Below are 13684 nucleotides of genomic sequence, written 5' to 3' on the forward strand. Positions count from 1 at the left end.
AAAAGTAATAATTGACATAACTATTTTACCACACTATCTTTATTAATTAATATTATAGTATTAGGTGGTGATTATTTTTTGAGAAATAAGTCATTAATATTAAAGGTAAAATATATGAAAAATAAATTATTTTATCTTGATGTGTTAAAAGTAACAAATAAAAATAAAAATCTATTTCTAAAATAGCCACAAATAAAGATGATCAGAGAATATAGTGAAGTTTAATTTTTCTTTAGAGAAAAAAAGTTAGTATAGTTTTTTTTTTTATATGTATAAAGTACGGAAATCGCAACATTTTGTGCGTTAATTACATTTTATCTCAAAAATTTTCATACATGATTTTGAATTAACAAACTATTCATAGGTTTTAGGCTTTCATTTAGCACTTTGGGTTTTGTCACCAATAGTCAAAACAAGAGCATGAACCCAGCTTGAAACGGTGAAAGGGATTACGAATAGAATTTGCCTTGTCAGGATTTGACCACCAACATAAATAGAACTAATGCCAGGAACTTTTCTGAGAACTACTCGAATAGAACTAATGGGGGGTAAACTCATATGCTTCGACGGTGGTTTTCTCATTCCCTTCCTTCCACCATCCCTGAAGAGGTGGCCTATAGACAATTTCCTCCCCAGTATCTTCTTCAGTAGCTTCAGGTCTAGCGCCTTTGGGATCACTGTTGGCGGCCTTTTGGCTGAAGAAAGAGTGCTTTCCACGTGGCTTCTGAAGCATTATGGTTATATCTTTGAGGGTATCGCGCTTCTTCCGCACAGCAGTTGTCTCTTCATCTATAACAACACATTTTGTCATCTTTGCTGCCAACTCTGCGTCTAGTGCCGCATTTGCTGCTCGTGCCACCGCGGTGGCGAACTCCACTTCTATTCTCCTTTCTCTGGTTTCTCGGATCTCTTGTCTGAGCCGCTGTAATTTCATCCTCAAATCTTCCTCAGTTAGCTCTATGTCGATACTCTTTCCTTTTTTCATCTTAGCTGCAATTTTACCTTTCATGAGATGATAGAGTAGTGGCTTAGGATTTGGTAGTAGGATTTTATTTCTGACTGAGAAACTTAAGACTCGTGGAATTTTGGTCGGACATTTTGGTAGTGACTTGTATTTGACAATTTTCAATTTTTGTATATATATATATATATTTTATTTATTTTTTATTTTTTTTATTTTTTTTGACAAGGAGTGGGCTAAAATGTCCTCATTCAAAGCAACGTACCACACAAACAGTTAAACACACAAGTAAACAGGCAAATTTCGCGTCCTAAACATACATGTGACCCTTTTGTGCCAAGGGTAGGCCTAGTGAATTGAAGGATGTATTGCGTCATTTAAAACAAATTGTTGCACCCCCAAAACAGAATTCATGAACAATAGAGAATTCATTACAAAGTTAAGCAAAGGGATACATCTTTTAGGGAAGGGATAAGTTGCAAATACAAAAACATCAATCCCACGCAAGGGAATAAGATAACTAAAATGCTGAAGGACCTGCTCCTCCTCTTGCTTTTTCCACTTCTTCACGAATGAGAAACTTGTTGGTTATCACATGCGGCTCAGCGAACACAGCTTTGGAAGACATTAACACGCCCTGGAGGGTGTTAAGCTGCTCATCAAAGTTCAAGTCCAAACGCATCAGGCAGGATCTCGCGTCAGCTAACTCTTGCGTGGCAAAGGTTAATGCCCTTTGGCTTTCATATTCTCTATGCTGGAATTCTTGTTCCCTACGCAGGTATTCTTGCTTCCTACGTTGAAACTCTTGCTCTCTTCGGTCCCATTCCTGCTGAAAATGGTAGGCTTGGATTTGGAGCCTTACCTGGACATCTTCAATCTGTCGGCCCGTGCGTGGCGTCGGGTCAAGTGTACCACGCAGATCATTCTGCAACCATTTTTTGTATTCATCCACATACCCGGCTTCATATCTATTTTCTGCCATGCTCTCTTTTAGGTTGACCCGTCCAGACCATTCTTGACAAATATCCTTGGCGTGAGGTATCTTGTCGCACCCGTTGTAGTCAAAGACGTAGCGGCTAGTGTCTCCTTTGAAAGGTAGAATCTGTCTTCTGCCGAATTGCCGCATTACCCTGCTAGGATTGTAAGGTCGTACCCCTCTAATGCCAGGAAGGATTAGGAAAGGACATTTAGCCCCCTGAATAGCTATTTTTTTCTGACATGAAATCTTGAAACATCCATTGTACGTCTTCCTCTTTTATGTCATGGAAGACTTTGGCCCACGATTCCCTAGTGTTGTGGATCTTGAACCTGTTGTTGCTCAAATGGAACTCATAATGGTCGAGGCGGCTTTCTTTTTGTGGTTCGGCCAATTTCTGTTTCTGAGTCTCATATGTCTTCACCAGATGTTTAGACATCCACCACTGTAGCAAAATATTACAACCTTGAAAAAATGGAAACCTGTTTTTGCATTGACCCAAAGATCGGTAGATGTGGGCCAGAATGATCGGGGCTAGGTTGAAGTATTTCTTAACTTGTCCTTTCTTACCAACACCCTCGAAAATGGCGTGTGTAACCATGACAACCCGAGTATCAATTTCATTCCCTTCGCCTTGAGGAAATACCATCGTCCCTAAGAGGCATACATCAAATGCTAAGGTTTGAGTTTGACTCCAACTACTGCGACTGAGAAACTCATTTGGAAAATTCTTATAATAGTTCTCGTGTCCCCACCGTTCGTAGAATTTCAGAAACGGAATACTCGGGGTGTCTAGCCAGTCTGCATTTACTAGTAACAACATGTTCTTCAGTTCTGTGCTGGTCGGCTTATCTGGTAGCAAAATGTGGTGATCTGGATGATTTTTCCTTTTCTGGCACATTCCGACATTGTCTAGGCAATCTCTGATTTCTTCAACAGTTGGTGTCATTTCAACATCTCCGAAGCGAAACACCATCCTCTCATCATCCCAAAATCGAGTGACCACCTCAATGAACTTAGGCCAGACTCTAAGATTCATTATCGACGGGAGGTGACCTAAGTGAATGGAAAGTTCTCTTTTCTGATATGCATTGAGATTGTACCACCATACACGGAGGAGGTTTGGCGTCTCGGTGACTATTTTAAAACTCAAGTGTTGCTTAGCCATCTACAAAAACATACAAATAATTAGATACCCCCCAAACCCAAGACACAACATTTTGTCAAATAGCGCATACATCCTTCAAACACGTAAGTATGAGCGTCCGTTCGGGCCGTGGGCCCTTTGGACTCAAGGTGGTCTTTCTAATGGACCCGACACGCCTTGGGTGTTGGGTCAACTTAGGCCAATGCGCTAAATTTCAGGGATTTGGTCTTGCTCTATCCTAGTATGACTAAGAGTGGATTTTCTTTAAAGTGGATTGGTGACCCAAGCGGACTACTTGGGCTGAGACAATTAACGCCCGTTGACTATCCAGTAGCCAACTATATTCGTCAGGGTGTCCCGAGAACAATTTGGTTAACGAACGACTGCGGCCCGCATAATCGTCCTTTAAGTGAAAAGAAAAAAAAATGTCATTTGACGGAATAAATGATATGGATGCAATGACAGTTGATATCACAATTTAAGCAAATAAGGCACATTTGAGGTAAAACAATTCAACAAATATTAGCAAATAGTCAAAGAGAGTCAAGTCATTATGGTTAGAACCTAATTGAATCCCCAGCGGAAGTCGCCATTTCTGTTGTGCCGTAATTTGACTATCTCTAGAAAAATCACATTTTTGAAATGTTCTAAGTATAAAACAATTTGAGAAATACTTAGAAAGAGTCGCCACTTAATTTTTTAAAGAAATTAAGAAAACTTATAATTTTCAAAGATTTAAACAGAAAAAATCATTTGAAAATACCAAAGAGGGTTCGGGGTTCAATTTACACTTCGAGAAGGGTTTAAGCATTCGAAGTGTCCGCTAACATGCGGTTGACCTGCGACTTGACTAAAATGTATTTGACTATTTTTAGAAAAATAATGATTTAACATAAAAATAACAACTTACAATATATTCGATTAACTTTGAGAAAATAATTAAATAAATGACGCATTTTATTTCATTTTTTATTTTTTAGAGAAAGGGATCCAAAAATTAAACATTTTGAATTAAATTGTAAGTGATTAGAATATTAATAAAACTAGACTAATTATTTAATTCGTTTTAAAATAACAATTTAAACCAATTTTAATAAATTAAAGCATGAACATCATTTTAAATTAATTGACTAACCCTCTTTGAGAAATGACCAAGCAAGTATTTTATTTTAATTAATTGAAAAGGCTTTTTAAAAGTTTATTTGGGAGAGACCTTTACTTGAAACAATTTTAAACGAACTAAAACTGTGTTAAGTAAAAAAACATTAAATAACGTTCTTTTCAAGAACAAAGAGTTTTAATTCAATTAATGACATAAGATCTTATTAGTAAAATAAATGAACACAAAAAAAAAAATATATATTAAAAGTAAACCAACATAACAAAAATAACTCATCTTTCGGGGAGTCTAATTAAGTTATTTAAAGTTAGAGTCAAATAAGATTAGTCAACACATAATCGAATCATTAGAAGAGTAAGAGAGATAATGAAATTGGGCCCCTTTTTTGGGCCAATTTCGCTATATTTTAAGCTTCGATTCAATTCCCGTTTTTGGTATACAGCTGATGTATATCAGTGTATATCGGCATGTATATTAGCCCTTTTCATGTATTTCTTGCTTCCGAACACATGTATTTTATTCCAACCCTGTATTCCTGTGTTTTTGACATGTATATGAGTGTATACCGATGTATATCAATGTATACAGGCTGTATCTTAGCCTATTTTCAGCTTTTGAGACTTGTTTGCAAATTCCAGCCCCTGTACAGTCCCATTCGGATGACCCGGATGACTCAAAGGAAAGAAAAATTGGGCCCCTATGGCCCGATCATCGAAATGCAAGGAGAGGGTGGAAGCCCATGAGGATTCGTATATATTTCACATGCAATAAAAAGGGGTGATAAGAAATTAGAATTGGCATAAACAATAATTAAGTGTGCGATCAATTGAATGTAAGAAAGTAAATATCTAAGATACAAGACAAAACATGATATCATTGACTAAACAAGCAAACTAATTAAGGAAATTTACTACATTTATCAAAAACGAGTATTCACGCGACACATTTTTTAATAAAACTAAGTCTCATGGTAGTGCCCTATTGAAGCCATATGCCAAGTTTCATCAACTCATTTTGAATCTATTGCTATGCCAAAATTCATGCTTAATCTAATTAATGGAAAATGGACTAACCAACATGGATATACTAATTTTAAGAACTGACCCTACAACACTATCTTAATAAGGAGAAAATCTTAAAGAACGGTAACAACAAGGCTTTAACATAATGAATAAGAGCATTAATACTCTTGACAAAATAGCTCTATCCACTATATGCCAATGCAATATTTCAAATGATCAGAGAGTAAAAAAGAAATAAAAAAAATCAATAAAGCATCACAATGAACTTGATCATCAATTGATAGAGGTTACACATTCGACATACATCTAAAGATAAGGAACTGTACTAATCCTAAATTTATTAAAATCAAATTAGGCCATATATATAGTGCTAAGGATGTCATTACCTGCATGGTCTTAAATACAAGAGGATGTTTATAGTGTCAACTTTACTAAACCAACATGCTAAAATTGTTGTAGACAAATAGGCTACCAAATACTTGACCTTTTACCAAGACCATACTCCAACACCAAAAAAAAACCCACATATAGATGTCTTAAGATATATAAAGAGTTAATCATGTGATAGGAATTAGAATAGAGACATAATGTTGATCTTAGATGCACACAGAATGCCTCCTTACCATTCTTGCAACTTAAATTGTATTTACAAACATAACAAGATTAGACAAAACTTCAAATGAGCTCAATGATAAGCAAAGCTAGTGTATAAATTCTAGATCCTGGAACCTCAATCAAACGGTATACCAACAAATGGGACAAAATCTTCCATAGTCAAACGGTCCCCTATTAAACACAAGTAGAATGTTCGCTGAATCACGAGTCGAAAATAACAGTCTATGTTAATTTGAATGGCACAACAATCAATGAAGGGGAAGGAAAATAGTAGCTATGGCTGTATTCAAATTCCTAAATTGTACCATAATGTATTATTGACATAGTAGCAATTTGTCTAACATAATCTGCTATAGCAGTTCCTAAGCAAAAATATGGCGGATAAACTCGATGGAATTCATGAGTAAAGATTCTGAGGAAAGAAGTATAAACTCATGAGTGCGGTAGTAACTAAAATCATGCTAAAATAGTAAACAACCAAGCTTAAGCTTCTTCTAATGCATAAGGACGAGATCAAATTATTTTTGTCGTTGTATGCGGGTACTTTAAATGGAGAGGGATTGCTCGAGTTCTACAACCAAAATCAATCTAAAATAGATATGAACCATCAAATGCACATTTACTTATAAAGCAACATCAACCCAAGGGAAAAGCTCAACCAATTATATTTTCGTTCTTAATGTTCTTCAAGTTGAGAAAGCATAAATAAAAAATTAAAAAATTAAAAAATTAAAAAATTAAAAAATGAACTACTGAAAACTTAGAAAATGAACAAGATTCAAACAACAACTAATATCGAAATGTAATACGAAGGATGAAAAAATATCACCTTTCTTGGAGCAGCGACCTAAAACGAACGAGCTGAGGAGGGTAGCGATTCTTCCGCCGAAACACGACTCCGAAAAACTCGAACGAACAAGACAAAAACAAGCAAGAGCCAAGGCTGATCCGAATAGTTTTAACGATTTTGGTTTAGATATATTTCTTCCTTTTTACCTCTTTTTTTTCCTCTCCTAATATGTTCTTCCCCAAGCTTTTTATAGAGGAGGTATTAGGGTCGAATTGGAGGGATTTTAGAGGATGAAAATTGGACGAGGGCAAGGGCAGAAACGGGAATTGCTATCCGATCTTCGATTCAAATTTTTCCCAAAACCAAAGAACTGCTGCTTGTACAAGATTTCAACCAAAATCCCTCAAAATCCGGATGACAAGATCAAATGGGCGGTTGTTGCAGAGATAGGATGTGGGAGCTGCTGGAATGGTTTGGTGAGGGTAGCTATTGTTGACATTTGCAAGCTGCTATTGACGTTTCTGATTTTTTTCCAGTGTATTCACGTGATGGTGAAGAAGACAGAGAACGCAGGGTCATTTGTTTGGGCTGCTGGAGATGTCTCTGGAAATCTGGGTTCTTTTTGTGAAGGAGAAATGGATTTGGGCCGGGTTGAGGGATTATTGGGTTGGGTCGGCTGGAATGGAAAAGAATTGGAAAAGAAGTGGGCTGGGGGTAATTGTTTTGGGCTGCTGGAGGGAGTATAATGGGCTGGGAATTTATTTGTGATTGGAAATGGGAATTGGGCCTGCTGGAGTGAAACAAAAGGGCCCAAAATTAATCTTAAAAGATGGGATGAATTGTTATTAAATAATGGATTTCAATTATAGCCTAATAGAATTTAATCGGTGAATTTGATTAAAATATAAACGAGATGAGTTAATATAAATTAATTAATGAGCTTCTTAATCTCAACAAAATAAAAAAAAATAATGAATTTAATTATAAACTAATTAATTCAAATACAAAACTAATTAACTCGAAATTATAGCTATAACTTAAAGCAAATTAATAAAATATTTAACTAAAATGTAAAATCTTTTGTGATGATTTTTTCAAATATTTATAAAATAACGTGATTGCAAAAATATACATATTTATTATTAAAAATGATAAAATTACTTCAAAATAACTTGAAAGTATTTTGAATTTCATAAAACTCATTAATTCAAAATTATAACCATCCCTAATATTTACAATATAAAATCTTTTTGAGACAATTTTTGAATAATCATAAAATATACTAATTATATACATAATTATGTAAAACGTACATATCATCTAAAAATTACGAAAAGTGACAAAACTATTTAAAAATCTTGCAAACTATTATTATTTTTTTTGGAAATTTTATAAAACTAATTATTTTAAATCTTTTGAAATTGAAGAAGCTCGAAATGATTAATTTATATTGTGGAGGGTCAAAATTGGGTGTCAACAATGATTCGGTTAGTGATTTTTGAAAATTTTCGTAAAGCATTTTATCCCTCCCGATATTAACCCCAAGTCATTTCTGATTGAATTTTGAAATTGATTTTGAGCTTGAGTAAAAAGTTGTGAATTATGATTTTTTTAAAATTCAAATGGCTAAGTTGTTAAAAAGTGGTTTTCGGTGTCTTTTGGAGATTCGAGTGTTGAAATGGAATTCCGTCGATTCCATCGATCTCGAAATATGGAAATTAGAGTCAAAGAGTCATCGGTTACAAATTCGGAGTCTTTTTGAGGATTTACGGTCCTAAGTTGGAAAATGTGAAATTTTAGTATTTGGATTGACTTTGGTCAACATTTGAGGTTCGGATACTCGGATCGGAATTTCAAGAGTTCTATTTGATTCAGAGGATGATTTTAGACTTAGAGAAGGTCTTGGTCGAATTTTTGGAGGTCCCGAGCTTGATTTAGCCTTTTTAGGCGTCATGTTCGTTTCTTGTGACTTTCGCGAGTTTTGGATCAAGGAGACCTCAGATTCGTGTTTTGATGGTTCCATTGAGTCGGGAGCATTGAGTAGAGTCAAATTTCACATATGGTTTGTTTGTAGGGTTTCCGAACGAATCCCGAAAGTCCATTTGATGATTTGAAAGTTAGTTGTGTTTTATGTTGTCTGTTGACCTTGCGATCGCGAAGGGTCTTCGCTTTTGTGAGGGTCGCATTAGCGAAGACCGGTTCGCTTTTAAAAAGGATCAAGTCAGACCTTCACAGAAGCGAAGGCTTGTTCACGATCGCGATCTTCGCATTAGCGAATGCCAATTCGCGAAAGTGAAGACCAATCTACGAAAACGAAGGCTGAGTATTTCTCAGGATTCGCTTAAGCAACTTCAGAAAGGGTTTTTGGTGTGCCATTATGGGCTTTTACCCCATTTTTTCCCATTTTGAGTTATGAAAAATCCTTGGAGGTAATTTTGAAGAGATCTCTTGTGCTAATCATTTGGGTAAGCTTTTGTGACCCTAAAATTTCAATTCCATTTTATCATTCATGGATTTTAACACCAAAATTTGAGATTTCGATTGGCAAATGACAATGTTTTTCAAGAACTTGAGTTGTAAAGTAAAATTAAATGGTGATTTTGAATTGATTTTAATTCCTTTTTTGAAATGATTTTCACCAATGAGTTTCAAATGTCTTGGGTGACATTTTCAAGTAAAGATTTTGGGTTCAATCCTCATTTTTGAAATTGAATTTTTAAGCTGAATTGACCCATTTTTCAAAGTGTATGTTATGGGTGTTGTTATTTCCGAAATCTTATTGTGATTACTTGATTGAATTAAATTTTGTGACTTTGGATATTGTTCGGAAAGGAAAGGCTCAAGTCTTGAATTGACTTCTAATTGAATTGAGGCAAGTGAACTTCTAAATCTTGTTAAGACTTGTGGAATCTTGAACTCTCTTTCTTATATGTGTTGGGGAGTAATGAAAATAAGGTGATGGGTTAAATTGCTCAAATTGAATAACCTTAATGATAAAGGCGGGGTTAATGAAAAAAAGACAACATGTTGATAATTGTGTTTGCATTGTGAATTGTCTTGAGTGTTGATATTGATTCGGTGATTGATGTGATACTTGATAGTATTTGTGTGGATGTGAATTGCTTGAAATTGTCATCTCTTCATTATTGTGTGAACAAGACTATATGCATTGGTTCTAGAACACTGTGAGATGTTATTGTGATTGATGTTGGGGTATTTCCCGCGAATGTTATTGATGTTGAGGTCATTGTCAAGGAGTATTATTGATGTCGAGGTTATTACCGATGAGTGTTATTGATATCGAAGTTATTTTCGACGAGTGTTATTGATGCCAGTGTCATTGCCGGTGAGTATTATGATGCCGAAGTCATTACCGATAAGTACTTGGGTTATGAATATTCCCCATGAGTCCCGATTGTTTATTGTGCATGATAATCTTGATACTTGTATTTGGTATACTTGATTGTTGTGCTCGATAATCTTATTACTTATGATTGATGACTTGATACTTGTGATTTGACGATGTGTAACTATTGATGTGAGACTATGAAACCTTATGAGCTGTTAGGTTGTTAGGTTGTGTTGTTAGGTTGTGTTGTATGCAGGTTGTAGTTTTGGGGGTTTGGTTGGGGTGAAAGGAGTTTCTCGTTTTCTAGCTAGTTTTACCTTGTTTTAGTGGTTTATTTGTTGAGTACCGTGTTGTTATGGTACTCACTCCTAGCTACTACACTGTGTAGGTTTCGAGTCCAGATCCGTGTGACATTTCTCTTTCATCTATTTCCGAGGCTGAGGATTCATTGAGAGGTAACTGCTTGTCTTTCCGGCGGGCCCTCTTGTTCCTTACATTATGTTTTGTTCTATTTGAGATACAAAGACATTGAGACTTGTACTTATCTTTCAATTCTGTATTAATACATTGGCGCCTTGTACATGTGATAACTAGGTTTTGGTGCTATCCTAAAATACATTAAACAAGAAAGGAAAATAGCAACCAAACAATAATATTTGAATTTGAATTTGTGCGAATGTTACAATCTTTATGAAATCTTTAAGAAAAGATATGTAATCCCCTGATTCTTTTCTTCACAATTGTTCTTGACTTGATGAAATACTTGCGACACATCACTTGGAGCAAAGACTTCTTTGTATGCGAAAGACTTGCGGAGCACCATTGAAGCGCATTGATTATCTATGTATTTTTGTTTGTGTGTTCTGATCTTATAAAGACTCCTTTATATAGGCGTGACTAGGGTTTTAGGGTATTTTGGTCCAAGTAATTTAGAGGACTCTGGGCTTGAAGCTTTGAAGAATGTGAGTTGGGCTCATCTTGTCAACTTAGTAGACTTGCCCAAATATAATTTGGATTTTATTTAAATTATATAATTTTGACTTAAAATATTATTCCGATTTTATTAATCAACAATTCGACTTAGTCAACATATTATAAATTTAAAATTTTTCAAATTTTATACCTCCTCCATTTCACAAAGAATGGTCTAGTTTGACTTGGCTCGGAGTTTAAGAAAATAAAGAAGACTTTTGAATCTTGTGGTTCTAAATTAAAGTTATGTCAAATGTACAAAATTGCCCTTTAATCTTGTGGCCTTAAATATGTCACATGGAAAACTGAAATTAAAATGTTACCAAAAAAAGAAAGAGGTCATTCTTTTTTAAATTGACTAAAAAGGAAAGAAGATCATTCTTTTTTAAACGGAGAGTTTGGTATTTTTTTTCCCTTTTATATTTGTGGTCATTTTTGGGCCACATAATTGTGGTCATTTAGCAACACTCAAAGTGTCCGAAAAACATGTCGACAGGCACTTCAAACTCTTGAGTGGTTAATAAAATGTCGGCCTCTTATATCTTCTGTTGCTTTGTGTCTCGAATTCTGTGAATTTTAATTATGCCACATTTTTAGTAGGTTTGAGAAAACTCATTAATCTTGTAAGGTTATTATTATGAAGTTCGTAACTTTATAAGTTTGAGTTTTGACAACTATTTAGAATTTATATAAAGGGGTTGTAATTAAATTTTTTTTCTTTCTCTCATTTGCTCCTCTTTTAGTTTAAACCATTCTAAAAGAGTTGTCCCATAATCGTCAGATCTAAATGCATTGTACTAAGATTATAGAATTGTATACGTTAAACATATTGACAAATATAGCTCTTAAAATTGAGACGGATTCAATAATTTTTATTTTTATTATGTATTTGTATTAGGATATTTGTTAAATATATGTATGATTATAAGTTTGATGGTAAGTTTGAACTAAAAAAAGTTCTAAATTCTAGTTGAATTTTTGCACATACACATTTGTTTAGTCTCTTATCACACCTAAACGCCAAGTATTGAAATTATTATTAATTTATTTAAATAATGAAGTAAATAATAATATCAATTAAGGTTATTTATGTGTGATATTAGAGAATATACAAATGTGTGGTTTTAATTTTTTATTCCATGGGTCCAACTAAAGTTAGAGATAATACAACAAATTAAGGAAATCTAAAATATCTTGTTGAGTAGTCAAAAATTGAAGCACATGGTCATATTCATTTCTCTTACACTTAGAACCTTTCATCCCCCAAGGCCTAGCTCAAGTGACAAAAAGTGGAGGATTTGTGGCTTAGGTCACAGGTTCAAGCCCCATACCATGCAAAGCGAAGCCCGGTATTTAAGTGGAGAAGGGTAGACGGGTGGGCCCATTATCCACCGAGTTTAGAAGTTTGTGATTGGTGCAAAAGGCGAGTCACAAACGGATTTCTCGGTTATAAAAAAAAATATCTTATTGATTTGTGAATAATTAAAGCACATGGTCATATTCATTCATTTCTCTTTCACTTAGAACTTTTCAGCCCCCAAGGCCTAGCTCAAGTGGCAAAAGGTGGAGGATTTGTGGCTTAGGTCGCAGGTTCAAGCCCCACACCATGAAAAGCGAAACCCAATATTTAAGTGGAGAAGGGTAGAGGGGTGGTCCCATTATCCATCGAGTTTAGAAGGCTGTGATTGGTCCAAAGGGCGGGTCACAGACGGATTTCTCAGTTATCGAAAAAAATAATATCTTGTTGAGTTGTCAAAAATTGAAGCACATGGTCATATTCATTTCTCTTTCACTTTGAACCTTTCAACCCCCAATTAAGGCCTAGCTCAAGTGGCAAAAGGTGGAGGATTTGTGGCTCAGGTCGGAGGTTCAAACCCCATACCATGCAAAGTGAAGCCCAGTATTTAAGTGGAGAAGGGTAGAGGGGTGGGCCAATTATCCACCAAGTTTAGAAGGCTGTGATTGGTCCAAAAGGCGGGTCACAAATGGATTTCTTGGTTATAAAAAAAATATCTTATTGATTTGTCAAAAATTGAAGCATATGGTCATATTCATTTCTCTTTCACTTAGAACCTTTCATCACCCAAGGCATAGCTCAAGTGGCAAAAGGTTGAGGATTTGTGGCTTAGGTCGCAGGTTCAAACACCACACCATGCAAAGTGAAGCCCGGTATTTAAGTGGAGAAGAGTAGAGGGGTGGTCCCATTATCCACCGAATTTAGAAGTCTGTGATAGGTCTACAGGGCGCGTCATAGACGAATTTCTCGGTTATCAAAAAAAAATGTCTTGTTGAGTTGTCAAAAATTGAAGCACACGGTCATATTCATTTCACCTTCACTTAGAACCTTTCAGCCCCCAAGGCCTAGCTCCAGTGGCAAAAAGTGGAGGATTTATGGCTTAGGTCGCAGGTTCAAGCCCCATACCATGCAAAGCGAAGCCCGGTATTTAAGTGGAGAAGGGTAGAGGGGTGGGCCCATTATCCACCAAGTTTAGAAAGCTGTGATTGGTCCACAAGGAGGGTCACAGATGGATTTCTCGGTTATAAAAATAAATATCTTATTGATTTGTCAAAAAATGAAGCACATGGTCATATTCATTTTCTCTTTCACTTAGAACCTTTCAGCCCCCAAGGCCTAGCTCAAGTGGCAAAAGGTGGAGGATTTGTGGCTTAGGTCGCAGGTTCAAGACCCACACCATGCAAGTGAAAACTGGTATTTAAGTGGAGAAGGGTAG

Source organism: Solanum verrucosum, unplaced genomic scaffold, assembly GCF_900185275.1.
Source record: "Solanum verrucosum unplaced genomic scaffold, falcon-dt-bn FXZP01000079.1, whole genome shotgun sequence".
Classification (NCBI taxonomy): domain Eukaryota; kingdom Viridiplantae; phylum Streptophyta; class Magnoliopsida; order Solanales; family Solanaceae; genus Solanum; species Solanum verrucosum.